Source organism: Chlorocebus sabaeus, chromosome 22 (assembly GCF_047675955.1).
Source record: "Chlorocebus sabaeus isolate Y175 chromosome 22, mChlSab1.0.hap1, whole genome shotgun sequence".
Taxonomy (NCBI): Eukaryota; Metazoa; Chordata; class Mammalia; order Primates; family Cercopithecidae; genus Chlorocebus; species Chlorocebus sabaeus.
The window spans coordinates 64,148,970-64,174,365 of NC_132925.1; positions in this window are offsets into that span (position 1 = coordinate 64,148,970).

Here is a 25,396-nt window from a genome sequence, read left to right on the forward strand (position 1 = left end):
TATGCATGCATGTGTCTTTATAATAAAATGATTTATATTCCTTTGCATATGTACTCAGTAATGAGATTGCTGGGTCGAATAATATTGCTGTCTCTAGGTCTTTGAGGAATCTTCACACTGTCTTCCACAATGGTTGAACTGATTTACACTCCCACCAACAGTGTAAAAGCTTTCCTTTTTCTTCACAACCTCACCAGTATCTATTATTTTTTGGCTTTTCAATAATCACCATTCTGACTGGTTCCTATTGATATTTCAATACAAGGTCTGAAGCCAGGCCCAAGATTTGTTGGCAGTCAAATGTGAGAGATATTTGCACAGGTGGTGTAGAGTCTAGAAAGGAACAATACTAAACCATTGAAGCATAATTTTCAACAATTTGCCATTTCACAGCATTGTGGAGGTCAACAAAAGCTGGTAGTACTTGGGAAGATATCTTAAATCTGGAATACAACTCAACATTAGATGGAGACAGTGCCATATAAGCTGGAACTTATGATATTATGTGGGCAGTGGATATGTAGAGAAAGTGATTTCCATATCTCTTTTTTTTCCTAATTGTTGAAAGACTATTTGTTCATAGCTACGAATGATTTCAGATTTCCTTTGAAACTTAAAAGACTGTGGTAGATCAGGCCACGTTAACAGATCAGTGCAAGCAGATATTTAGGAGAATGCCCTTGGGACAGAATGATGAACACTGGACTTGAAATCAGGCTGGAAAATCTGCATTTCAGAGCAAATTTTAAAAGTACACAATGTGAGATGCCAGCTAAGCAGAAATGCCAACAATATCTGCAGCAATCATTCAGGCTTAAAGAGCTCATTCAAATGATGCAAGGTGAACAGGAGCTGTTGGTAGCCAGTGAGCATATTTGTTTCACCTTGAGATGTTAATTTAATGACATCATTGACATTAAATTAAATTGTCATGAAACTGTTCCAGGCATTGGGGGATTTACAAATGGGTAAGGCATACTTCTCTCCTGGAAAGAGTTTGCATGCTGTACATTGTAGATGTTTCAATTATCTGTTGTATATCTAGCCACTCCAGAACTCAGTGGTTTTAAATCAATTGCCACTTGTTACCCCACAAGTCCAAAATTTTGCCAGACTTCATAGTGATGGATCGTGTCTGCTGCACGTGGATTTGATTTGAGTAATTTATGCAGCTGTATTTAGCTGGAAGCTTGGCTGGGACTGGAACATCCAAGATGGTTCACTCACTCCCAGGTATGTCAGCTGGAGCAGCCGGAAAGGCAGCGCTGGCTGTCCTCTCCCTCTTTATTTTTCTTTCTTTTTTTTTTTCTCTCTCTCTCCAGTTCTCTTTGCGTCTACAATAACTCTCTAAGCTTTTTCATGGCAGCTGAACCCCAACAGGGTACAAACCAAAACCTCCAGTTCCCTTAACATCTTGTCCTGAGAGTTTTAAAACACTACTAAGGGTACATTCTATGGGCCTAAGCAAGTTCTGGGATGAAGGGGAGAGGAAATAGACCTCACCACTTGATGGAATGAGTATCTGTATATTCAGGGATGAGAAGATGTGCTGGTGGTCATTTTTGTAGACGATCTACCATAGCCTATAGATGTACTATGTAACCGAGGATGCATGGTACAAAACATAAGAGAAAAGATAAAAACAACCAAAATAGCTGGTATTTATGTAGCTAATATCTGTTTTTGTTCCTAATGAAAGGTCTTTATCAGTATGTGTCTTACTAAATCCTAGGAAATAAAAAAAATCAGAAAAGTAAATACAGGCTTTGCAGATGAAGTCATGATTATTGTGGAAATAAAAAGATTAAAGGTAAGTAGAGAGGGGAGAAGAAGCTAAGTTTATTACAAGCTGAGAGAATAGCAGAACAGTGGCAAATTACAGGAGTTCAGGAAGAAGCTTGGATGAAAGAGGTATGTATGTACCTGTGTGGGTGTGTGTTTAAGGGATGAGGCATACAGCCAAAAATATATCATGGAATTGATCCTGGAAGGTGTGGCTGGGAAGACAGTATGGAAGCAGATGGTAAAATATATTAACTGTCGAGAAGATTCTGGCCCACAGGAATCTGTGATTTGGGCCATGAGGATCATTCCTCAGATTTTCTAATTTCCTTGAGGGTTGATTGCATGCTAGCATTTTCATCATTGTCTCATCAACACCTAGTTTAATTTAATTTACTAAATTAAATAAGAAATATATCAAAATGTAACTCCATGTCCTTACAGGTATTCATCAACACCACAAATACCAGTGGCTGTGTGAAAGAGACCCCTGTCTTTCCCCATCAAAGCCTTTGCCCTCTGTGGCCCACTCATCTTTGGCAGAAGCTCTGATCATAAAGACCGAGACCTGACATGCTTTGAGCACTCAGTGGTTATTTGCTCATAGACCGAGTCAGCACCTTCTACCACTGGTTGTATCTCTCTTGCCAAATGAGATTACCTGAAGAGTTTATAATTAATCCTGTCATACCAAGGGAGAGACAGGTTGTCTAGATGCCTCATGTCAACATTTGCTAGGCCACAAACTCCATGAACATCGCTTTCATATAGTTATCCTTCAAATTCACAATTTAGAAACATTCCTGCAACACTCTGGGTACCTGGGTGGTTGGATACCATTTGGGAAATCATTTATCCTTTGGAGATGTAAATAATTGGCAGGACTTGGCTGTAGTGTTCTCATCAGACATTAGAATGTTGCCAGTAATCAAACTTATTGCATGTCAGCTGCTTTCCAACATCATTCTTTTCTATCTTACAGCATGACACTTTCTGGATTGCAGTGAATTAAAGAAACTGCAACACGCATGCTTGCTTGAAGGAAGTGTGATGAGGCATTCCTGATTTGGCAGGGACAATTCATGAACACACTTTAGAAATAAGGGATTTTATTGGAAAGCTATGAGGCAACAGTGCATCCTAGTGGATACAGCTTTGCTCTAAAAATTAAAAAATACATGTTATTTCCCTACCTAGATGGCTAACATCACGAGCAATTTTATAAATGGCATTTTTAGTCCATGGTTTCTGGTTTTGTCTGAAGGGTTCAAATCATCCTCTTAAAAAAAATCAAAGCTATTACGTGAGATTCTCTTTTAATAATTTAATTTTGTGGCACATAAGCCTCCAGCTTAAATAAATTTATTTTAAAGGAATAAGCTGTGTTTTTAGAATTGAAATATATGATAATACTTAGAAAAGTTGGAGAATATTATCTTGGTATGAAACCAAAGTGTTGCTTTTCTTATTTAGTATTTTTGTAAAGCTCTGTGTAGGTTTGGAGAAGAGGAGGAGAGAAGAGAAGAGAAAATTTGAAAGGTGAAGTTTATTAGTGGTTACACTTCATCTTTTTGCATGAATATTCATGTACTCATTTCAAAAATTTGTTGAAATTCTAAGAAGCTTAAATTTAACCACTATGTCTAAAATGATACCCTTGGCTACAAGTTATAGAAAAACCTAATTTGTACATCTTAAATAGTAGAAAACACATTATCGCACATAACAGAAAGTCTTGGGTAGATGGTTCAAGAGTTGGTTAATTCTTTGGGTCAATGATATCAGTTATCCTCCTCAACTTCTTTGTGATTCTCTCACCTTTCACCTCATACCTTAAAGGTGGCTGCCAGAGATCCAAGCATCACATTATCATACAACAACATCCAAAGGCAGGATGTGGTATGTCCTTTGTAAGAGTGAGGGCAATTCCAGAAGCCCCTCCAGGATAATTTCCAGGTGACTCATTTGTCATCATTATACCTGCTGCTTAGTCATTACCAAAATGAATAACATTACTATGATTCCCTTTATACTAATCAACATTTACCCAGTTGCAACTGGGGAGAGCTTCATGAAGCTATAGGTCCAATTCCTAAAGGCCATTACTGTAATGGTAATAAGAAAGAGAGAAGGAATAGCCGCTGAAAAGGCAACCAAGAGTGACCACAACAAATATTTACCTTTCTGCACCTATGGCCACAGTTAAATTTTGTTGGATAACAAACCACTTCCAAACTTACAGCTTCAAACAAGACCATTTGTTTATCCCCCAATTCTGTGTTCAGTCATATGGGCTGGACTCAGGTGGATCATTTTTCTGCTGATCTTGGCTATTCTGACACAGGCATCTGTAATAATCTACCAGGTGATCTGGGAGCTGTTTGATCTAGGAGAGGTCTTTAGCATTAGTAATTTTGCTGTATTCCATAGGCTCTTTTATTCTGAAGCAGGGTGGCTTGGACTTTTATACAAGGTGGTAGAAAGATCTCCAGAGTCACTAAAAAACAATCCCCAAGTATAAGTGCTTTTTAGAACATTGTTTGTATCGTGTTTATCAATGTTTCCTTGGCCAAATAAAGTCACACGTCCAATCCTGATTCCAGGGGTGTAAAATAAAAAGGCATGCACTGTCACATTGCAAAGGGGTAGATACAAGAGAGAAAGAAGGAATGGCCAGTTTTAAAATCTCCCACATAGGTTTACAACAAGTTGCTATGCTGAAATTTTCTACAACATGTGAACAATGGCAAAAATCAACAGAATAATAAGTTACATATTGCTTTTCATGTACCATATATTATTCTAAATCCTTGCACATTAAAGTAATGATTACATTCTCATAAAACTTGAAGTCTATAGTGGAAAGCATCATGATATAGTGGAAAGAATATGAGCTTTCATGTCAGAAAGATATATGTTTAATTTTGGCACTTAGCATTTACTAACATTATGTATATGACCTTGGAAAAGTTATTTATTTTCTCAACAAATAATCTGTAAAATGGGTATCAGTTTTGGTCTTCTAAGAAGCAGATACCAAGACAGAAGTAAATATGCAAAAGGTTTATGAAGAAAAACACCTGTTTGTGGGGCGCAGTGGCTCACGCCTGTAATTCCAACACTTTGGGAGGCCGAGACAGGCAGATCATCTGAGGTCAGGAGTTCAAGACCAGCCTGGCCAACACGCTGAAACCCCATCTGTACCAAAAATACAAAAATTAGCTACGTGTGGTGGCATGTGCCTGTAATCCCAGCTACTCTGGAGGCTGAGGCAGGAGAATCACTTGAACCCAGGAGGCAGAGGTTACAGTGAGACAAGATCACACCAATGCACTGCAGCCTGGGTGACAGAGCAAGAAGAAAGGAAGGAAGGAAGGAAGGAAGGAAGGAAGGAAGGAAGGAAGGAAGGAAGGAAGGAAGGAAGGAAGGAAGGAGAAGGAAAGGATGGAGGGAGGGAGGGAGGGGAAGGAAAAGGAAAGAAGGAAGGAAGGAAGGAAGGAAGGAAGGAAGGAAGGAAGGAAGGAAGGAAGGAAGGAAGGAAGGAAGGAAGGAGAAGGAAAGGATGGAGGGAGGGAGGGAGGGGAAGGAAAGAGGAAGGAGGGAAGGAAGGAAAGAAGGAAGGAAGGAAGGAAAGAAAGAAGAAAGAAAGAGAGGGAAAGAAGAAAGAGAAAGAAAGAAAGAAAGAAAGAAAGAAAGAAAGAAAGAAAGAAAGAAAGAAAGAAAGAAAGAAAGAAAGAAAGAAAGAAAGAAAGAAAGAAAGAAAGGGAAAGAAAAGAAAAGAAAGAGAAAGGAAGGACGGAAGGAAGGAAAGAAGGAAGAAAGAAAGAAAAGAAAAGAAAAAAAAGAAAAGGACACCTGTGAAAGAGAGAGGGAGATAGAGCAAAAGTAAATACAAACTTCAGACTGCAATAGAGGTCTGGCATCTGTGAAAGAAACAGAAATAAGAATTGTACATGAAGAGCTTAGACCACAGCACAATACTAAAAATAAAAAATAAAAAAATCTTTTGGCTGATGGGGAATCCCTGAGCTAAACTTGTCCATTGAAAGAACCCTGCAGAAGGCAGGAACCAGCCAATTCCAGTGTCCCTGCTGGGCTTAGTCTGTGGCTGGGGGCAAGCAGCCACATCTTCCAGGGAAAAGATGGTCTGACATGAACAAATGAATGAATTCAAAGGAGTGGCAACTAGAAGTTGTCAATCAACAATGCTACCTGCAGCTGGCTCTCTGGAAGGGCAATCAGAGCAGTGCCTGTCCAGGGCTGCCACAGAGTATCACAATGCCACCCTTTGGTTTGTTGTATTTAATGAGGTAACATGTAAAGAGTCTGCCGTATTGCCTGACACATGGTAGAAATTACATGATACTCATGTCAACTACTGGAAGTATCAATAGCCTAAAGTTTCAGTCCTCTCACTCAAAGATCAAGCTAAAAGCTGAATGCAAATTAGGAATTTAGTAAATTCTTATTATCCCACATTCACCAGCTGTAATGAACATCTGTTACACTGATTATCAAGCCCAACTTTATGACTGAGAACAGTTTCCACTCTAGTTTGTGACTGGTATTCTTCAAACCATGTTGGTACATACAAAGCAGCCATGTCTATATTAAACATCTCTATCATACTAAATGCAGTCTACTGACTTGGGAGTGGGCAGCTAACCCAAAATAAGCTCTTGAAATCTCTTCCCTGGAAACTGAAAGATGGAAAGAGTCAATTCGGTTGTTCTCCAGGTGGGTGGGCCAATAATAGAAAAACTCAGGATGTTATAGAAGCTACATTTCTACAATATGGTCTGTGTAAAAGAATGTTCTTGTTGAACATTCAAGAACATTCAACAGGGATGAAAAATGAGATAGATTCAAGGAAACAAACAGACATGAAAGGCAGGATGAATGTTCCTTTAACATTTGATTCTTTCAGTTTATTGTGAAGTTCCCCATGCATTCTTATCTTTTGTTGTGTGACACATAAAGCATGTATCATATTTCCCCCTATTTTCTTTAGGTTGGTTCAAGTGGGTTTGGTTATGTTAAAGTGCCCTCATTGAAGCATCAATGTATCTAGGATGTGGTCCAGTTGCAATTAAGCATCAAACTAGTTTCTTCTTTAGTAGGTTATTTGGAAGTTACACAAAACAAAAAAACAGTTGAGAAATAATACAAATATAAAGAATCTGTCTCTGTAGCAATCCTGTCTTTGAACAAATGGAAACTTCTAGACATGTGTCCTTGGTGACCTCAAATTTAGAAGAGGAATATTAAATACATAAATTTAAAGCACATTGAAAAAATATTTAAACTATAAGAAGAAAACAAATTCTTGAAAGAGCTTACCAGCATGTGATTATAAAAATGAATATAGGGATTTTAAATATTGAGGATTACTAAATAGAGAAGCACTTTACAGGGCTATTTGTTAGAGCTTAGAATTCTTCAATATTAAAAGACACTCACGAGGTATTAGTAAAAGTTGTTTAATTGGAAGTATTTAAATAGATAGTGGCTGATGGTTCCCATGTGGTTATGCAAAATTAATTTCATTCTGTACAATACACTGAATCATAATACAATTTGTTTATAAATTCTGATTTTAAAATACCATCGTAAATAACATAGCGCATGGGGCATCATAGGAACTGAGAAATTTCGGTGAACATATGAAAAGATATTCAGCTCATTAGAATAAGAGAAATGTATACTAAAGCGTTAAATGAGAGCATCAGGAAATTAAACAATCTCACAGTATTAAGTGTTGGCAAGAATAGAGAGGAAGAATAATTCATACTCTACCAGTGGAAATATAAATTAGTTCTATCTAATTTTCTTATATTAAGAAATATAGTTGTACATAGGAAAATTGATCATGTATTATACTCTCTGTTCCAATAATTTCAATTCTAGGTTTGTAACTAGAATTATTCTTGCTCATGTGCACAATATGACATGCACAATTGTGTTCACTGAAGCATGTTGCATAATAGCAAGAAAATCAAAACAAGATATATACCTATCAATAAGGGAAAAGATAAGTCAGCTGTGATATATTCATAAAACTGAATCCTGTAGGTTAATTTTTTTTAAATAAAGTAGATCTATATAGAATTTACTAGATAGCAAAAAAATTAATATATTATTAAGTCATTTAATTGGAGAAGGCTTCCCCTAGTATGAGGCCATCTTTGTTAGTCCTAGCTATGCAAGAAGCAGTCACCAAGAGGGAATAAAACATCCAAAGATTTTATAAGAGGAAATGTCCATATGAAGGGAAATAAAAAGGGAGCCGACAAAAACTGGGAAAGTCATCAGACTGTAATGCTAGTCTGACACTGTGCAGGAGGAAGAGAAGTTTGGGTGGAAGATACCTATACTCCCTGCTTGTCTAAGAAAGGTTCAAGAAAGTCAATGGGGTGTCTTTGAGACACAGTTCGCAGACATGTCTCAAAAGCAAGGCTGCTCTAGTATCTTCTTAGCACTCATTCATTGGCAGGAAGCATCTGATAGAAGACTTGGCCTTAGCACAAACACCACAATAAATTTCGAAGTGCAGCACTTGAGCCTCTTGGTCAATTACTCTCCTTGTAGGAGGAGGTCTATGAGACACATTCTCATGACAGCTGCACTGTCATTAAAACAAGCAAACAAACGCAGACCACAAATTTTTCATCAAGAAATTTGTGGGAAACATTTTTAATGAAATATATTTTAAATGACAAGAAAGGATTCACACCAAAGTCTTAAGAACGATTTCTTCTAGAAATGGAGGGAAAATGGGATTGGTAGTAAGACACAAAAGGAAATCCAAATGTAGATATGTTTCATTACTTTCAAGTAAAACAGAAATATAACCAACTGTTATCATGAGTCTATTTTGACTGGCACATATAGTGATGTCTTATTATTTTTAAATAAATGATGATGGATTTATTATCATAAAAAGTTTAATCTATTTCAATTGGTATTTGCTGAATGAGAATGAATATCTACAACAAAAGTGGGCCAAACACCTATCATTGTATAGCATCTCATAATGTGGTCTAGGATGGTGACGTTAAATTCAAACCTGCACTATGAAATTTTGGCATTAGTGAATGCATATAATTTTTTTCTAATATTAATGCAACTATGTCACAAAATAAAAACACTAACCCAGACACATTTTTTCTCAGGAAACCTAGATCCAAGCTATAATATGTAATACTAATATGTAAACATTTTTTACGAGAAGGTTTAAATCCTTCCCAATCTTGTTGAACCACCCTGTACATAATGCCCTCTCCAATCTATAGAAATACCTGTCTCTAAAATCTATGCATTTTTGTGTGGTTTCTATTGGTAGTTAAATTGCTGAAGAGAGCCTTTAGAAGTCAGTGACTGATGATAATGTTTGGGGATGAAATCGTTACCTTCACAGCCAGTTAGGACTTTAAAAAGAGAGCACTTCTGAAGAAATTCTGCAGATCGTGAGTAAGATAAACTAATTTAGTGCATCCAGCTTCTCCTGTTAGGCAATATAATTGTGAAAAACCAGTTCATTGCTTATACTGTAGTTCTTTGGACTGGAGTCTGTTCTAATCCAACAATTTTAATATTCCCAGATACATAAAGAAGACTTCACATTGGAAAAGGAAGCTGGAAAGCCAACAATTAAATCACTTCAAGAATACATAAGACTTACAGTAGGCCCTGTGTATTCACCAGAGATTTGTTCCAGAACCCCTCATAGATACCAACAATACATTGAAGCTCAAGTCACTTACATGAAATGGCATAATAAAGTGGGCCCTCAGTTATCCACAGGTTCACATTATTTTTTGCATGTTCACCCACTCCCTACCCATTCTTCCCCTCCATGTGAATATAGCAATATGTTTAAGTCAAAGGTCACTCCTGATTTGTCTAAGGCAATTTTTGGAACCCAGTTTCTCCTGTCAACAACTGATTAAAGAGTGAACATGAGGTCTAATTCTCATCAATGAAATAGAAAAGAAGTTTGCTAGGGGCTCCTGTATAATACTTGCGCACTCACATAAAGGAACACATGCAAAAACTCACATCTCTTCCTGCTTTTTAATGGGTTTCTACTGGGAAGTAATGTCTGAAACTTCTACAACCATCTTGCTACTAGCCCGAAGATGAACCCAAAATAGGAAGGAGAATACATTCAAGGAATGACCACCTCTTAAAAGAAAAAGTTGATGCAATATTCATGGAATATGCCCTACGTGACCATCTTAGATACGTTTTATAATAATGTATCCACTTATTGCTTAAACTATTTGAGTGGTGGTTTTTCAACCAGTTGAAAAATAATATTGTGAGAACTTTGACTATTGTTTTAATTCACTTTGTGTTTTGTTTTGTTTTAATGTGGTATGTGGCTTAATTGCCAGGATAAAATATAAAGTTAATTATAGATTTTTCATTGGTTCATTGTAGAATGTATCAAAACTCCAGATTTTAGCCTTTCCCAACTTTCTGGTTTTTGCTGTTCTTTGGGTATGTCACTGTCCATTGGTAACATTTTCTAATATTGACTTTAGGGAAGAGTTGAAATTTGACCAAGTTAGTTTAGAAGTTTCTATACCCTTCTAATAAGCTTTTATAGGAATATAGAACTCTACTATATATTGGTGATTACAATTTTGTAACTGTTGGCTAAAAAGCAGTCAAAATCATGTGTTCATCATATATCTACAGTATTATCACTTAGACAAATATTCATGAATAGGCTTTACAATAAAGGCCAAGAAAACTCTCTCTAAGATAATCCAATGTTCATAATATCTCTTTGTGTTCATGTCCCAACCATGAGACATATTTTGTAATCTGTGAAATGGGCACTTCAACAATATAATTTAAATGAAAATAACTACCAAAAGATTGCTAAAATTTATCAGTAAAGACTTGAAGAACCTTAAGGATGCTCTATTTAAAACAGTAAAGCCAATTATGAGCTTTTTTTTAGTTCCTCAATTGTTGAGTGTCTAGTAATCACTGTAAAACTCAAGCCGTCTCATTTTGCCTTACATAAAAAAGGGTAGGGGTGCAGGAGAGAGACACACATGGTTGGCAAAGGTGAACTGTTTTCTACTCCCACAAAGAGTTGCTAGCAACAAGAGACTATCAAGACAAATTAATACAAACACATGTTGATGTCTCTTGAGGAAAGTGGGTCGCAAGCCACTTCCTCTTGGAACTGTTGATTCATAAATCTAAATCAAAATTCCAATTTCAGCAGGTTTATCAGTCTCACATACCACAATGTTCAGTGTTTCTTCGTTAAAGCATTTTATTTCATTTCCCTTTAATGCACAGTACATCTCTATGCTCATGCAGAAACTACCATTTCCAGCTCTTTCGATGAAGAACATTTATTCTTTGAAGATTCCACGAGAGGGAAGATCCAAATGTAATTGGTTTATTCTCTTGCATGATATTAATTGGCTGAACATAACTTAATAGCATCCATCAAATTGAGTAGCCAGTGAACAGAGAAACAAGAGCATTTGAAAAAATTTCCATGTGTGATTCTCCAATAAGTATCTTTCACAGGATGCAAAACCGTGCAATACTACAAAATTTGTAGTATTTTATAGCTTTAAACACTAATATTTAAACTTTATATTCATTAGACTCATTCCCTCTACCCTCAGACAAATTACGAGTGTTGACAATACATAACACTATGATTTACGTTGAAAAGGGTTTGCTGACTCTCATTAGATACCTTATACTTATCTCTCCTCCATGCCCAAATAATATCTGGGGGTTGTTCTTTCATATAATTAAAATAAATTCAGATGGAAAAGTTACATTCATTTAAATTTTGCGAAAAATATGGCCAATTCATGTTATAAAAGATATTCCACAATTATTGTACATTTAAAATATTTTTTGTTAAAAGCAGACATTTTAAATGCCCCCCCAAAAAACACTAAAATATCAAAGTAGCAGTAAAATAATACAAACACATATTTTGATTATGTCTTGCTTGGTCACATATCTATTTTTGCAACATTACAGATATCAGTAGATTATTTCTACATCAAAACTTTCGGTCCACTATACTTGTGCTGATTGGGAGATTCTGATGTAAATTAGGCTTCAAAACATGATTTCCAAGTTGGGGGTGAGGCAATTCATGGGCTAGTAAGGATTCCAACTCTTGAACATACTGGGAAGCTGACTGGGTAGACATGATTTGAATAACATTCCTATATCCAGGTAGTTATGCAATGATCATTAGATGTTGAACAGCAGGACTTGCCAGTTGATATCTGCTTTCATATTTGCATTATTTTACATATTTCTGTTTTCTTATAAGTTCATTTCGTGAGCATTGGTAAGAATGTGAATGTTTACATGTATTTGTATATTATTCCACACAAGAATTAGTCTGTCTGTATCCCGATGGCAAAGTATTTGCCTTCTGACTTTTCTCACACATAAATAAGGCTCAAACTCCCATAAACCAAAATAAAAATAATTTATCTAGAGATGTGGTGAATAATTTATTACATAGCTAGCATATATTTGTGTGCAGACATGTACTTATCTCACACATTGTCTTTTACTAAACCTAAGAAGAAATATTCTATGGTTACATGAAATCATTCTAGTAACTTACCTTACAATGTTATATATGCAGTCAAATAAGTTGGCCTTGTATTTGAGAAGCCCTGTATTTAAGTCAGCTGGAATAATAGATCTAGATCTGCCTTAGACAATATCATAGCCACAAGTTACGCGTGACTATTTAAATTGAATTAAAATTAAATAAAATGAAAAATTCAGTTCCTCAGTTTTACTAGCCATATTTAAAGTGCTCAATAGCCACATGTAGTGAATGAGGATATATTGAACAGTGTAGCTACAGAATATATAAAACCATCTTACAAATTGATGAAAAACAACCTAACAGGGAGAAAAGGCATATAATGAACTTTTCCATTTATCACAGAGTGTTCCATTTAACAGTGCTAATACAGAGAAAGCATACCTTGTGTTTTCTAATAATTCTCAATGAAATCAAGCCACATATGTGGAATTGCCTTTGGCGATGAATTATTTTTTTAAGTATATTTGTGTTTTCTTCTCAATTGTAAAAGTATCCCTACTCATTTCTGCAAGTCAGTGGGACATGAGAATTATTAGTAAAGGAATATTCTAGGAATATAGTGATGAAGAAAAATCCAAAACATTGGTTCAAGTGATGCTGATGTCAATAGAAATAAATGTGATCTTAAAGATAAGTAAAAAGTGGCCCGAGGTATGCCCTCTGCACCAGCCTCCTTTAAGAAATGCTGCAGAGAAGTTCCCATCTGCGCCATTTCTAAGAGTAAGTTGCATTTGTTCCCAAACCCATTTATTACAATTGAATGTTACACTTTAAGCTTTCTTCTATTCAAACATCGAGAGACTGAAGTCGTGTGTATGTTCCAGGAAGCAAGTCATAAAAGGCATTTGGCTCAAATTATTGTAGCTTAGGTATATGAAAGTTTTAAACAGTTGGAGAAGACAATCATAAAAATGTAAAAAAGACTTTGCTTCTGTAAGGAAACTAAAGCCTTATATGAAGACCTTTGCTTCTGTAAGGAAAGTAAAAATCTTAGATGATGCAACATGAGTATTTTTTAATGACTAAAGATCAATAAGAAACCTCAGTCTGTGGACCCACTCACTTAATCAAAAGTATTGCCTTTGCATTACATGATTAAATAATGAACGAACTTTATGTTCTCTGTACAGTGTTGATGTGTATCTACTATATGCTACACATATTACATAACATTTTTGTGTGATTGGTCAAATACTAGTGCCAATTTTGTCAGATTTAGTTTCTAACTTATATTTTACCAACTAGGCTCTAAGGGACAAAAAATCTACATGTTAAATTATACTTTATTGAGAATGAAAATATTAAATATTCACAACATTCTCATAGCTTCCTTTCAAGGGATTGTTTTTAATTTTTGCCTTTATGTCCCCAAACCTCAGTTTTCTTACCTGTAAAGTAGATATAACAATAACATCTATATCGGAAATTTGGTGTAAGGATTAAATGAGATAATGTTAGAAAACACCGCTGTGTCTGGGACTTAAGTGCTCAATGCATTTCATAAGATCTATTTGCACAGTACTTTTCAGAACTCATCAACAAGCCTCAAAATTTATGGTCCCCAGGTCACCACTGGAAACAGTAACTTTCAGACCAGAAATTAAATGGAGAAAAAAAAAATCTAACTGGGCCTGCAGCCAACCATCTGGTTGCAAGACAGAGCCAGACCTTTTTCTGTGCAAGCTGGCATCACCTCCTGTCTGAGGGGCTCAGAATCCATAAAGACAGTATTTGATGCTCCTGGCCCACATCCACAGAGAACATGAGCAGTGGACGTCCACAGAGTGGCCATTTTCAAATGGCCTGGCACATCTGAGCATGCGAAGCACATAGTCTAATGTTGGCAATTGGGTCTAAGGCTTGTGGAGGTGGAGAGGTAATGCTGCACTTGCCAAGTCTTTTAAGTCCATTTACAGTCTTTTAAAAGCAAAATACATATCTTTGTAACTTGTATCCTCTTCCATTTGAATACTTTATCTAACTCTTAGCCAAGTCCTGAATGGCTACTCCATAAATGGTTGTTGAATATTAACTTTAGTTGATTGTTACATGTCCCCTCTAGATCTAAAAGTCTATGACATTATGGTATCATAAATGAATTCTGTCCACAAAGATAGTCATCTGGCAACAGGAGAAACTCAAAATTATTTGTCCCAAAAGAAATAAAACTGGCAGTGCTACAGTATAAATAATGGAAAAAATACGCAACTGACAGCAAACATTTATCAGGTACTTTACTGTGTACCAGGAACCTTGCATGTCTTCTCTTATTTGTCTCCACAATAAATTTGTGAGTTTAATATTAATATTATTTTCATTGTATTTAGGTGTTTAAGTCATGGATACAGCAGCCCTATTAATGAGGAAGTAGGAGAGAAGAGCTATTTGGTTACCACTAGCAGTTTTTGTCATAAGACAGCAACAAGCTATACATAAAGCAAATTGAGATATTTGTTATTGAGGATGAAGCAGCAATTTTAGATTGAGTTGTAGAGGAGAGCATCTAATTATTTGACATTTAGGTCAATACCTGCATGAGAAGAAGTCAATGATATGACTTATCTAATCTGAGTAATAAATCTGAGTTTGGTCTCAATACGTTTAAGGTAAAACTTAGAAGCTTAAAACAACACATATGTATTACCTCAATGTTTGTGTGGATCAGAAATCCAGGCATGATTTATCTGTGTTCTCTGCTTCATGGTTTATGACAGGCTAGAATTAAGTCACTGGTCAAGGTTATAATCTCATCTTCAAGATCAACTGAGGAAGGATCTAAATCCAGGCTCATGTGGCTGTTAGCAGAGTTCAGTTGCTGGCAAGTTGCTGGATTGAAGGCCTTGATTCCTCACTGGCAGTCAGCCAGATCCTAGCCATGTGGGCCTTTCCAGTATGGTAGCTAGCTTCATCAGATCATATAAACCAAGAAGACAATGAAGAAACTCAGCTAGCAAAATAGAAGTCTTGGAATTTGGTAACGTAATCTCAGAAGTGACATCTGCACATTTTTTGCTGTATTATGTTTATTAGAAGCAAGTCACTAATTCCAGTTCATAATCAAAGGAGCGGATTATACTAAGGTATGAAAATAGCAGGAGGTGAAGCCTTCTTTAAAAACTGTATAACACTCCAGCAATGGAAATATATGCATTAAAATCATTCCAAGCAGAAGGAACAACTAGTACAAAGACTCTAATTTGGTTGATATCTTGGCGTATTTGAAATAGAAGAGAGGTGTGTGTGGCTGGAGTATAGGGAGGGGAGTGGAATGCGATGAGGACATATTAGTGGGTGGATGCCAAATCATGCAGGGTTTTTAGGCCAGGATAAAGAGCATGGATGTTAATATGCTATAGATCCTTTGGAAGATTTTGAGCAGGAAAGTAATATGATAAAGTTAACGTTTTTTAAAGTTTCACTCGGGGCTATTGTATGAGATAAACCAAGGGGGCTCAGATGGTCTGGTTAGTGAATAAGAGGAAAACCATCAGAATATGATACTCTGGAAAGCAAGAAAAGAAATTAATTTTCACTATGGTGAATACTCCTGAGACCTGAAGCCAGAGACTGAGAATTAACCATTGAATCTGGAAACATGAATGGTATTAGTGCTATTGGAAGCAATTTTAGAGTAGTGTTGGGAATTGAAGAATGACTGTCATGGGAAAAAGATAAAGTTGAGAAAGTAAATACAGTATAGACAGTTATACTGACAAGTTTTCTTATGAAAGTAAGTGAAGTTGGAAACCAAAGAATGTGTAGTGGCAACAGTTAAGCTTAACTACGTTATGCTGAAATAATAAATAATCCTGACACTCAGTAGTTTAGCACAACAAACATTTATTTATCTATCAAGCTACAAATCTAACAAAGGTTTGCTAATACTTTGTTTATCATTGTCACTCGGTGACCTAGGTTAATGAAGGCTCCATCTCAACACTTGCTTCTAGGATCATCTGACATGAGGCGGAGAACGTGGAAGGTCACCAATGGCTTGTAAAGTTTTTGCCAGAAATAACTAGCCAAAGCAAGTTCCACATCCATATCTAAGTTCAAAAAGCTTGAAGAGTTCACTCCTACCACATTTTTGCGAGAAGAGGGAAACACTTGAAATCATAGAAGGAAGGAATTAAAAACATTAAGAACTTCTAGCATCAAAATATATACTACAGGAACTCCAAGAGATGACTACTGCACATAGAGAGAAAGAGATTTCTGATACAGGGGAAAGGGGAATTGCTAAGATGTAGAGGATGGGTCTCCAAACTCAAATTGAGAAAAAATCCTTAATTTAATATTAGTAGAAATTGTTGGTCTGTTGCAACTATTGTAACAGGCAAGAATGCAGAATGTTTCAAAAAATTAGGATATGACAGCACATCATGGTGCTGATCTTCAAAATGATTTAATTTTATCTGTATACGCTGATAAAATATTTAAGAGATATTGTTATTTTAAAAGAAGTCACAAAACACTTATAAAATAAAATACATAGAGAATACAGGGGCTATTTATGTAAACAGCCACTCACACACACACACATGCATGCCCATATACACTTTTCCTATGCAGTACACATGTGAATATGTACCATCATAGGAAAAAAAATCTGATGACTACTCATTAATATGGTAGCAAGCATTACTGTTTTTGTAGACTAGAGTGGAACTGAGAGTGCAAAGAGATGAGAAGGACTTTTTTTAAATAGAGAGAGAGGTCTCGCTATGTTGCTTAGGCTGGTCTCAAACTCCAGGGCTCAAGTGATCTCGCCTAGGCCTCCAAAAGTGCTCAAATTGCAGGCATGAGCCCCTAAGGCTGGTGCAAGAAGAACTTTTTAAGTGTTTTTTTTTTCTTTGTCTTTTTTGTAATAAGATAATATTCATGTGTTATTTGTATAATTTTAGAGAATGTAATTAACTTTAACTCAGTTATCTTCTAAATGCAAACTCCTTAAAATTTAATTAACAGTACGACTTATTAAAATCCCATGGAAGAAATTGAGGAATACGTCTGATTCTTTTCCAGGTCCTTACTCAGCGTTCCACGGAAAGATGAAGAAAAATTATGCATATTTTGCAGATATGTCTTTTATATGGTGCATCTTGTCTCTGGCTCTTCAAGAAAACTGGAAAACTAGAAGGTGTTTATTTTTTCTTCATTTATAACCTCATTAATAAACATCTCATCTTTTTTTTTAAATGTCTGTGATATTCAATGTAGTCCATAAATGTTGCCAGTTAAAAAATATTAACTTTCTTTTTTTATTTAAAAGATTTTCTTTTTTCTTTGAGACAGAGTTTCACTCCTGTTACCCAAGCTGTAGTGCAATGGCATGAGTGATCTCGGCTTACTGCAACCTCTGCCTCCTGGGTTCAAGCAATTCTCCTGTCACAGCCTCCCAAGTAGCTGAGACCACAGGCACATGCCACTGTACCCAGCTAACTTTTTGCTTTTTTAAAAAAAAGTTTTGTAGAGAGCGGGTTTTGCCTTGTTGCCCAGGCTAATCTCAAACTCCTGAGCTCAAGTGATCTGCTTCCCTCGCCTCCCAAAGTGCTGGGATTACAGATGTAAGCCACCACTCCCAGCCTAAAAATTGTTTTAGGAACATATGCACATCAGTTAAAGGTATCATTTGAACATTATTACAGTGCAAACAAGGGCACCCAGGTGGACCCACACTAACCTGGTACATGAGTATTTCTTGACCAATAGAGCCAACCTCTGGATACATGGATACTTGTTCCAAGACCCCCCCTTGAGGAGGACACTGACTTTGCGATATTTTCTTATCCAGTTACTGAAACACTTGAATTTATTTTAAAAAAATATCAAATTATGTGTTATTTTGAAGTGAGACTTAGAAACCACTGGTGAGAATCTTTATCATTGGATATATATTTCAGAAATGCCAACTCAAATATTTATCATAGAATGGTTGAATGTACCCCTGGAGTGATCTATGCATTCATAAAACAGATGTTGTTATGTAGAAGAGATGATTCTGTACAATAGAAATATTTTTATCTACCATGAAGAGAAAATTGCGACTAAAATCGACCTAAAGAAATAGGAAGTTATTTCCTCACATGACAAGAAGACTGCAAGACAGTATTTGCTGGGTTGTTTCAGTTCCAAAATGACAGTAACTGGCATGTCTATGATTATTTTTTACTTTCCTTGTTTGTCACAAGATGACTGCAGCAGCTCCAACCATCATGGTCTTCATTACATTCAAAGGCATCTGGCAGGAGATGGTTCAGAGCAGAGCATTTCTTCTTAAACTTCCTCTTTAATAAGTGAAAGGATCCCAAAAGCCATCCAATTTGTATCCCCTCACACATCAGTGGAAAGAACTGGGTAACAATCTCAGTATTAGAAAAGGGACTTGCCTTCCCATCCCACATCAGTACCCAATATGAGTGTCCCTCTCCCCAGTAGTGAAAATGGGCTCCAATGACTTTGGGAGAAATAATGACCAGAGTGTGCATCCGTGACCTTAGCAGTAAGTCCTAGTAGTAGTAAACACTTACACTTGGCCAGGCATTGTTCTAAGCCTTTTGTAACTATTACCTTATGTACTCCTCCAAACAGGTAAGTGAGATAGGTACTGTTATTATCCTCACTTTACAGATGTGAATATTCAGGAAAGGAGAAAGCAAATAACTTTGTGCAGCAAGTAAATGCCCTGAGTCAGGAATTGAATACTGTCCTCAGAGTTCTTAACCACTGTGCTGAACTGTCTTTTAGGATACAAGCAAAATGATGGCTACAAAATAATATGTATGAAAAGCTCTGCTACACTTAAACAATCTGCTGTGTAAAACTGGGAGGCAAATCTTGCACAAATCTTTCAGAGTTCACTCAAAAAGACATCACTCAACTGTATATGGAAAGCTAAAATGCAAAATAATAATAATAATAATTGAGCAAGGTTAGTTTTATTCAAAGAAAACCATTAAAATGAACTCAAAATGGGAAAAGAGATAAGGATGGGGAAAGAACTAACTTGAAGGAAAGCAAAGAAGCCTACAGGGAGTGAAGAACAGGTATAATTTGGGGACTTAGTAATTTCAGGTTAGAATAGCTTTATTTTCCTTCTCGTTGAAGGAAACAAAAGCAAGTTTGAGAGAGAGACCCATCAGAGTGAAAGATCAGAGAAGCTGGAGGAAATGACTCGCATTCTTCCTGCTTTAGTGTCTGACAAAGAAGGCAATGGGATTCTGTCCTCAGGTGAACTACAAGGAGAAATCAAACGTAATATCCCAATCAAATTTCCCCGCTGACAACCCTAACTGAAGTTAACTAACTCAAAGGGTCATTAGACCATAAATGATGTCTTAGCAGACATCCCATCATTTTAAAGACCACCTCTAACCTTCTCACCCACATCACAAATAAGAGGGGCTGAATAAAAAGTTAAACAAACAAACAAACAAAAAACCGACTTTTCCTAGCTAACATCAAGTAAAGAAAATTGAACACATCCACTGAATAATATAGACTGAAAACTAGTGTTTAAAATTTTATTGTCATGCAAATATGTTTTCACTTTTAAGGATCGCTTTATAGGAATTATTTTATTTTAGATAATATTTTTTAGATTATAGACTAATTTCTATTCCTTTCATGTACAGGAATAGATCAAAAAAGAAAATCATTCCTTTCTCATCAACCCACAGCCAAGTATTTGAGAGCCCCAAAGCACATCTATATACTCTATTCTTAATATTAAAAGAAAAACAGAGTTATGTTGTTGTTGTTTTTAATAAATATCTTGCTTATTTACAATTTTCCCTGCAACCAATGACTTTAATTTATTTCAGTGCATTGATTATGGCTTACCGCTATGAGCATTTTTCTACCACTGTAGACTACCTTTTATTTCCCCTTGGAAGTTGTTCTAGCATTTCTGCACTACAGTAAGCTGATGCTGTTTTATTGAAATTGATAGCTCAGAACTGGGGTCAGAAAACTTTTCTTGTAAAGGACTAGATAATAAATATTTAGGGTTTTCAGGCCATATCCTCTGTCACAACTATGCAATAATGTAAGGTTAAAAACAGTCAAAGACAATATGTAAATGATTATAGCTGTGCGACAATAAAACTTTAAAAAAACAGAGGGGATGGACTTTCCCTGAGGCTGTAGTTTATAGGCCCCTGATAAGAAACTGTACTTCCTAAAACACTAGAAGACTTATATATGCATCAATGTCTACTCTATATCATAGCAATTTAAATAGAATGATGAATTTATGGTAATGTTTGTGATGGAAAGTGTCAGCTGATGTCATGTATGCATATCGCTTGGTAAATTTAAATCAAACTATTAGTTTATTTTATTTTTAGCAAATTGTTGATGAATGATGGGAAATATAGAGAAATTCATAATTGCTAGTTTTAGCTGGGAAATTATGTGGCAATGCACATAGAAACAATACTGGAATTCCAAAACCTGATAGTAGTGCCATAAAAATCATGTATTTGGCCAGGTGTGGTAGCTCATGCCTGTAATTCTAGCACTTTGGGAGGCTGAGGCAGGTGGATCACAAGGTCAGGAGATCGAGACCATCCTGGCTAACACAGTGAAACCGCATCTCTACTAAAAATACGAAAAATTAGCCAGTCGTGGTGGCGGGCACCTGTAGCTCCAGCTACTCGCAAGGCTGAGGCAGGAGAATGGCGTGAACCCAGGAGGCAGAGCTTGCAGTGAGCCGAGATCACACCACTGCACTCTAGCCTGGGGGACAGAGTGAGACTCCATCTCAAAAGAAAACAAAAAAAATCATGTATTTTAGTACTCTCTCCTCTTCTCAGATACTCTTCCCACTGTAATAGTTTCCTCATTTGTCTTTCTTCTTTTTTCAATGATCCTGTTTCCCAAGCAGTGAACATAGTGCCTAACAGATAGCTTTTCAACCTTTGCTCACCTCTTCCCTCCCCACTTTTGGAAGTGTTTATTGTTCTCATCTTCGTGTTCACAGTGTTTTGTGTACCCAGTGTTTAGCTCCCACCTATAAATGAGAATGTGGGGTATTTGGGTTTTCTATTTCTGCATTAATTTGCTTAGGATAATGACTTCTAGCTATCCCCATGTTGCTGCAAAAGACAAAATTTTATTCTTTTTTACGTCTGCATAGTGTGCCATTGTGTATGTGTACACATTTTCTTTATCCAACCTGCCATTGATAAGCACCTAGGTTGATTCCATGTCTTTGATATTATAAATAGTACTGCAATAAACATATGAGTTCAGGTGTCTTTTTGGTAGAACAATTTATTTGTCTTTGGTTATACACCCAGTATGGGATCGCTGGGTCAAACGGCAGTTATATTTTTAGTTATTTGAGGAATCTCCAAACTGCTTTCCACAGGGGCTGAACTAATATGTGCAATCTCACCAACAGTGTATAAGCATTCACTTTTCTCCACAACTTTACCAACATCTAAGAGTCCTGACTCTGTCCACTGCTGTCCCCACCACATTGTTCTGCTCTTCCTTGGCAGAAAGAAATCCTCCCCATTGGTTCTAGAGTGTAAACATTTAGCTTGTTAGAAGTTCCAGGAAAAGTACCCATATTTTGGGAACTGAGGGAGATGAGACTCCAGACGTGCAGTCAACGTGACCAGATACTTAGACAGTGTTAATTGGTATAGAGGTTCGGGTTAGTGGTCTGAGTTTTTAGCAGTAGCATTCAATGTTCTCGGTGGTTAACTATTAGAGGTTGATCTCCAAGTATTTGTCAATCACCCAGGACACTGACAAATATTCCTATGTTTAGGCATTAGGCATCATCTATCTACTTACCACCTAAGTCAAGGATACCCAATATGTGACATGAGGCATCAATTCAAGTTTCAACTCCATGGCATATATCCCAGGAATCCCCTGTCTATACCCATGGCAGATATCACTCAGCCATCCTGGCATACTTGTCATCAATGCTGCCTTTGAATCTTCAGGACAAGAGTCTCCAATATTCCATTTGCCAATCTCAATTTTCACAATATTTGAAATCTATTTGATATCCTATCCCTAGATGACCACATTATTAGCTATCGTCGTTCATGTCTGAGCCAGGCATTGGTTCCAGTTTTCCGCAATGGTGTATGAACTGTATGATGAGCTTTGACTCTGGTTATAGACTTGGTCAGCTAGTAGTGTTTATCGTGGGGAGTTTGATCATTAGTGCATGCGTGAATCTAACTGCACATGGTAGGATCTCTTGGGGTGTCTGTAAATGGCAGCTATTCATGAAAATAATTATGTCTAGCATATTACATTGTGACAGAAAAAGACGAAGAGAAAAATAAGCAAAGTGAAGAGAAAAGAAGGGGAATAGCAGACCCAATCATCATTCATTGTTGCAAATGGATATGTCTGAAGAATGGTAGAAACAAAAAGAGGTGTGTGTGTGTGTGTGTGTGTGTGTGTGTGTGATTTCCACTCAAGCTGCTTGGGCTTCTTCATGGATTAAAGGATGTTCTTCAGTTTGGCATAAGAAAGGGGTCTTTTATTCTCTCAGTAATTGCTAGTGTTCAATAATTATTGCATAATTTATTCAACATCTTTCTCTTAAGCTTACTCATATGTCTATGACTTTGTGGCTTACTACAAACCTCTTATAACACAATTCTATAATTACCATGTTTATGTTTTATATAAATGTGATTTACCTGTATTTGAAATAGTGTGACATAGACCATAAAAAGCTCTAACTTTGTGCAAAACCATTCTCATCCCAAAAATTAAATTCCAATATTAATTTGATCACATAACAGGTTGTATAAATTGTAACTATGTCATTTCAAGTGGAATTACCCTCTTTAGATGGTAAATATAAAACCTAGTTTATCAGGATAAGTCTTGAATTGAGTGAGTTTTGAATTATTTAAAGTCTTTAGGAACACAACTCTAGCATAAAGTGGAGTACCCTGAAAATCAGTGTACTGAATGGAGTTTCAACATGTGAATAACTAAAGACAGGTAACATATCTCAAGAAGCCTGAAAAACTATTAACTGTATAAAATACTCTGAGCCCAAAGGGACTCAGATAGATAATGATGAACATGGGCTCTATAGCAATGAGCAATCTCATAGTATCTTCCCAAACTACCTAGAACAACCAAAATATCACAGAAGAAAAGACACCAGGCTTTATTACTAATTGAACCAATAACCAAAGTTTGTGGCTGGAATTCAAGGACTTTGCAATCACTTACTAAAATACATCTGACCGCGGATAGAGGATAATCATGGGCATTTACTGACTCTAAGCCTTAATAATTACGGGAAAATATAATCTCTATTTTCCACTGCAGAGAAATCTATCAAATAATTTTACTGATGATTATTTGGATTATGACAACAAAAGAAATAACTCTAGTCTTGTCAAGCTGTCTGGAATGTAAACATGGAGATTGTGGAGAAAAGATAGATATAATGAACATCAGCTAATCCCTTGAATGAGGATTTTAAAATTGGCTTCAATTTATATTCCAAGGATATTTGCATTGAGAATTAAGCTGAGTTTTGTTACCCTCTCACACTCGATCTATTTGGAAATTACTTTGCTTTCTAATTCCTTTCTCTACCCATATAATTTGAGATTCCCTTGACCAATTATTTCTTTCTCAATTTCTTTCTTTCTTGAGGCAGACATTTATTTCCCCTTAGCCAAATTATGTACAAGAAATGATTGTCTAAGTGTGTGTGTGTGTGTGTGTGTTTTTAATGAATTGCCTTTCTATTTGGAATTGTGCTGTTTAGATTTTGGCATGGAGAGCCATGTCTAGACACTGTGTCTTAAGTCATAGAGAGAAATAGGATATTTTAAATTGGAAAGCCAAATTTGTTGTTTCAGACACATTCAGTATTGATTCCGCAAGAAATTCTCATCCAATATAAATTACAGAATTGTTCTAAGAAGGTATACGATGCATAACTGTTGGAAACATTCACAGAAACATGCAATATGCTGAGAATGTGGGTTGTACTGTTGGGTTTGGGTGGGCTAAGTGGGTTAGTGATAACAGACAAAATTTGAGATGGTTTAATAGTATGCTCCATCTGTAATTTTTCCAAAGGAATTCTCTGAATACAATTATTAAAATTGTGTATACTCAAGTTACTGTAAAAGTAACTGTAAAGTTACTGCCTTTTCAATTACTCTAAGAAAAAAATAAATGAATAGTTCTTTATTTTTTAATTTCCACAATTCATACCCTGTTATGGATAGAAATTTAATCCTTCCTAAATTCATATTTTGAAAGCCCAACCCTCAATGTGACTACATTTAGAAACAGGGTATCCAAGGAGGTAATTAAGGTTAAATGAGATCTTAAGAGTGGGGCCCTGATCCTCTAGGATTAGTGTCCTTATAAGAAGAGACACCTAGAGCTTGTGCTTGTCCTCTCCCTTTTTCTCTCCCCATACCTCACTCCCTCCTTCTGTCATGTAAGAATACAGCAAGAAGAAGGTCATCTAAAAGCCAGTAAGAGAATTCTCACCAGAAACCACTGAATTGACCAGCACTCTGATCTTGGACTTCCCAGACTCTAGAACTGTGAGTAATATCTACTGTTTAAGCCACTCATTGCATGGTATTTTGTTATAGCAGCCCAAGTCAACAAAGATACACACATTAGAATTATTCTTAAATAAGTGCTTTTCTAGGATATAGGACTGAAGAGACAAAGCCCTCCCACTCTCTCTGCACATTATGGGAAATGGTATGCTGTAATAGTTAGGGACTGGATTTTGGACTCTAATGTCCCTGGGTTACAAAACTGGCTGTGGGAACTTGGGCCTCTCTAGGTGTGATTTTCTATGTTTGAAAATCATTCTAGTCACAGTAACTGAAATTTAGTGAGGCTATGAAGATTAAAGAAGATAAAAGATGTGATGCTTTGAACAGTGCTTTGCATAAGAAATCAATAAATGGTGACTATTATTAGTATAGCATCTATTAGTATTCAGAAGAGATGAGT